This window comes from Prosopis cineraria, unplaced genomic scaffold (genome assembly GCF_029017545.1).
Source record: "Prosopis cineraria cultivar Desert tree isolate PC_DT_omini unplaced genomic scaffold, ASM2901754v1 PC13, whole genome shotgun sequence".
NCBI classification, from domain to species: domain Eukaryota; kingdom Viridiplantae; phylum Streptophyta; class Magnoliopsida; order Fabales; family Fabaceae; genus Prosopis; species Prosopis cineraria.
Window position 1 is genome coordinate 12,522,482 of NW_026555344.1, and position 4,894 is coordinate 12,527,375.

The following is a 4,894-nucleotide window of genomic DNA, read 5'->3' on the forward strand; positions in this document are numbered from 1 at the left end:
ACAAAAAAGAAAATCAAACAAATAATTTTATAAATAAATATATTTGTGGGGTTAATTTATTTTCATTCCTTTCAAGGTCAACCTAGCTACTCTTATATCGCGCTCTAAATCTATCATTTTATCTATCTGTTCCTAGTGTAGCCTTGTAGACCTGTGTTGAGTTATGACTTATGATACATCACCCAACTTGTACAAAACAAAATACAGGTACAAGTACAAGAACAATATATTAAAAGACCTCATAATGAAGAGAGAAGGCCAAACTTTACAAACTCTCTCTCTCTCTACTTCTGTTCCATCCTTCATTTACTTTTGTGGCATCTCACTCTCTTCCCCCCCTCCATCTCAAGTCTCAACAACCAAGAAGATCAGATCCTTATGAAGTCTCATCTTTTCACTATCATCATCATCACCAAACAAACACATAGATAAGTCAATCCCCATCAATCAATCAAATCAAATCAAGAATCATCCTCCTCATCATCATCAGAGAGAAAGTGATCTCAAATCAATTCTGAAACCAAATCTGAACCAAAAGAAACATGTCTGCCTCATCATCATCCATCACTTCTTCCTTTTCACCGGACCACCATCTCTCCCTCCGACCAGCTCTGCTATGTCCATTGCCATTTCTGTGACACCGTTCTGGCGGTATATTTCTATCGCTCTCTCTACACAGACATATTTCTTTCTCCCTTATTCTAAGCCCTAAGCCTAAATTTCTAATCTTCTTCATTTTCTTCTGTATCCATGTATGTGTGTGTGTGTGTAGGTCAGTGTTCCTTGCACCAGCTTGTTCAAGACTGTCACTGTGAGATGCGGCCATTGCACCAACCTTCTGTCTGTGAATATGCGTGGCCTTCTTCTTCCTTCTGCCAATCAGCTTCACCTCGGGCACACTTTCTTTCCTCCTCAGAATCTACTGTATTACACTCTCTCACACACAGACACACAGAGAAAACTAGGGTTTCTGTTAATTTCTTTATCTTCTTCCTTGCCATACCCAGAGCTCTGTGTGTGTGTGTGTATGTGTGTAATGGATGAGTGAAGAATTTGGTCCTCCGAAGAAATTCTCACTCATCTAGTCACTACAGATACTTTAGTATTTGAAAGTTTGAATTTGTTTCAAGATGGAAGAATGAAACAGTAACAAAATCGTTGTGGTACTATAAATTAAAAGAGAGACAAAACCTGTGACAGATCCAATTTATATAAACCGTAGGGTTATGTAAAATGTATTGTGAGGATAAACCACAAAATGAGGTTTGGCTTTAGCGGAATTATATGAATGTATATGTTTGATGACTAAAGTTACATTTATCGTGTTGAATTTAGGAGGAGATTCGACATGCCACCATCTTCAAATACGCAGATGATGAACCATCAACTTCCATACCCAAATGACTCAGTTATGAGCACCATGCGAGGAGGGAGGACTCGAGGAAATCCCTAAACCTCCACCACCACCAGTTAACAGACGTAAGCTTTTAGATCCTTAATCTTAATACAAAAGACTTGTGTGTGTGATGACCACTAGACGCTTAACTGGTAAGAGTTGTATTAGTTTAATTGGAGAATTTTCGAGTTCGAGCTCTAAAAATACAGCAGCGTAGTGGTAAAGCTTTCACTCGAAAGGGTTCTGTCAGCCCTAGGGCAAGCCTAGGATATGGTGTGTGTGATGAAGTTTGTCATGTTTGTTTCTCTTTGCTTTTTCTTTTCCTTCGTCGTTGAGTTGACCAGAGGTTATTCTGAAGTCATGTGGAGACTAAAAGAACTGAGAAAAGGGATCGAATCCAGCAGATACTTGTAAATCATTCATTTTATATACAACTTTAGCTTTAAGCTAGTGTGAAATATAATCACTTAACCAATGGAGATAAAAAGAAAGAGGGAGAAAGAAAGAAGTTAAAGTAAGAAAAATGTCATATCTCTATCAATCTGAACGTGGCTTGGTATACTGCAATAAGCGGCAAAAAAAGAAGAATCTTTAGCACATTTATCTCATGCCTCTCTCTCTTTCCTTCTGTTTATTTGGTGCTTTCCAGCTTTATTAATTAGTTCTTCAATTTGATTACCAACATCAAATTTCCTAAATTTTCAAATTTGAATTCAGACCATAATTACATGCATTAAAGTAGTACAGCTGATCTTGGAATCATGTTGATAGCAATAGTTATATGCACCTTGGGAAGTACAACAATTTCCTTTTTTTTTTCTGTTTTAGTAATACTGATGAGTTTAATTAAATGTTCTGAAACATGCAAGAACACACTTTGTGAGAAAACTGAAAAGAGAGAAAGAGACGGTGGCCATTATATATCCCCCGAAAATATAGTGCAGAATCCATGAGGTGTGATTGTTACAGATAAATTAGTTAATGATGAGGCCATGATGGAAGAAGGAGGAGGGAGATGGATGGGGGGGGGGAGAGGGAGAGAGAGATCATTATGAATTAGACAAAGGTCAGCGAAGTGAATTAATGTTGTTGTCTGTTTGCCTGAACAATGTCCTTGTTGTGCATGCATGTCCAGCACCAGAAAGAGACAGAGAGTTCCTCTGCTTACAACCGCTTCATTAAGTAAGTTTATTATCAATTTTAATTAATATTAAATCTTAATTTAGTGACCTTCTTAATTAGTTTATCTTGACTCATTAATAAAGTTGCAATGAACTAAATCAATGAAGAGATTGTTTAGGAAATTATAGAGTGTATATATATATATATTATGTCACCTAATTATGAACAAGTTGATAAAATATACAACGTTAATATGATGTAGCGTTCTTATTCTTGCATGTGGCCAGTTAATCTATGATCAGTGCAATCTATTTTGATGGTATGATTATTATTATTTGAATTTCAGGGACGAGATCCACGCATCAAAGCTGGGAATCCTGATATAAGCCACAGAGAGGCCTTTAGTGCAGCTGCAAAGAATGTGAGATCCAAGAAATTCTAAATCTTAACTACATTTGGATTGTTTTCTCTTTATTATTTTAACTGTTTAAAATTTCAATTTTCTTTTGCTATTGGAATTTTCTATTTTCAAAACAATGAATACATCTAAAACAATACCAAAAAATAAAGAAGACAATAAATATTAAAATGGAATATAATATAGATAGTATATGTAAATATTTTCTCGTAACTGTTTCATCGCTCAAAAGGAACATATCATTCTGTTTCTTCGAATACATACTAATATAATTTGATTTTTTATGCTTAAAAGTGGTTCAGTGTTTTGATAAACGAGTCGCTTTTGACTTGTTCTTTCAGTGGGCCCATTTCCCTCACATACACTTCGGACTTATGCCTGATCATCAACCCGTGAAGAAACTAACGTGCGCCAGGTATATTTTATATATTTACAAGCCCTAGCTATTTGCTGCGTTTACTTTTAACTTTCCTTTTTTCCGTGCAAATGTTAACCTAGTAGTAAAATTCAATTCAAATTCAAATTTAAATTTTTAACTAAAATAGTCCTCTTATCTTTATTATAAAACAGCTTCTAAAAAGATTTTTTTATCTTTAGTATAAGGCACTTTTTAGGTATTAATTGTATTTTTTTAATATTATTCATGTTTAAATTTATTAACTTGTTATGAGAGAAATATAATGTAAATTTGAAAATTTTTCATTTAAAAAAGAGAAAATTAAAAGTTTGTTGTATTTTTAAGACAGTTTATAAATTTAACTACCTCTTTTTATTTGATAAGATAATTAAAAGTGTTTTATAATAGAGGTCAGAGGAAGTATATATGACTTGAGTATCATCAAGCATCATTCACTAGTACCTTTATTTTGATTCTAGCAGCACAACAAAAGATAAATTAAACTTGTCTAGATAAATCTCTTTATAATTTAAGAAGTTGATAATATGACACCGAGGCTTCAAAAAAGACTGAATTTCTAACAGTTAGCTTCCAGACTATAAATGTTTTAGAAAATGACTTAAAAATACAATTGTAAGTTCATGAGTTTTAATTACATGTAAGATTTTTTTAAGTTTTACGTATAACTCCCAAATTATAATTATTGGGATTCCTGTTTGTCAATATTATCAATTCAATTTTTTGAAACCTAATTGTCAATTGATTGTACATTAAATAATATCAATATTGTACCATATATAAAGTGAAAGCGAGTTTCTAGGGTTTCTGATCTCCGATTCTGAATGTGATGTGTGCAGGAAGGAGAAGACGTGCTTATGAAAGAAGGGTTTTTGGGTCCCACAAACGTAGTATATCGCCCTTTTAATTAATTAAGCAAGGATCTGTGATAATAATATTGTTAGGGTTTCTGCTTGTTGGTCTGTGAAGATATACAATAATCTTCTGCGTGCTCCTTATAAGTACGTTCGTAATAGCTAGCTCTTCCTCTTGTGTTATGTCGTCGTTAATTGCATGTTGCTTTAATTAGTGTTACATTATAAGTTTATGCGCAAATGAAGAGGATGGATTCTGGTCATGTGAAGCTTAATTAGTGTAGTTTGTTTTGAACATCGATGAAAGTGACGGCTTAGCTTTCTGTAAAACGTAACTGACATTTTCCCAAAATTATGAAAATGACTTCTTATGTTGAAAACTCGAGTTTTTGTTTGTAATGAGTTCCTTGTGGGAAGTTTCACGAGTAAAGAAAAGTTTATAAGTACAAAGAACTTGAGCATTTGATAAGCTAATCTTTTGAGATAAGTTTGTGAAGTAGAGCTGTTAGAGACATCATCTTTAGATAAGGTGGCATTGTCATGAATCCTATATTGAGAAGCCTCACAAGCATTATTATCAAACTTTTGAGTTAATTATCTGAGTTCATCGTCTTTTACGTTTTAACTTACAAAATTATGTTAACTTAAACTATATATAAATTTAGTTAAACTTGCTAAATTTATCATTT

The 4,894-nt window shown here is 33.5% G+C and overlaps 1 long non-coding RNA gene and 1 pseudogene across 1 annotated transcript; both read left to right on the forward strand.

Annotated features, from left to right (window-relative positions):
* The first annotated feature begins 291 nt into the window (after window positions 1–291).
* On the forward strand, window positions 292–1,473 carry LOC129290139 (axial regulator YABBY 1-like; annotated as a pseudogene).
* Window positions 1,474–2,819: 1,346 nt separating this feature from the next.
* Window positions 2,820–4,511, forward strand: LOC129290140 (uncharacterized). The gene is made up of 3 exons (XR_008588257.1): window positions 2,820–2,939; window positions 3,278–3,351; window positions 4,191–4,511. It is a non-coding gene; the product is annotated as an uncharacterized LOC129290140 (long non-coding RNA).
* The last annotated feature ends 383 nt before the right edge of the window (window positions 4,512–4,894 follow it).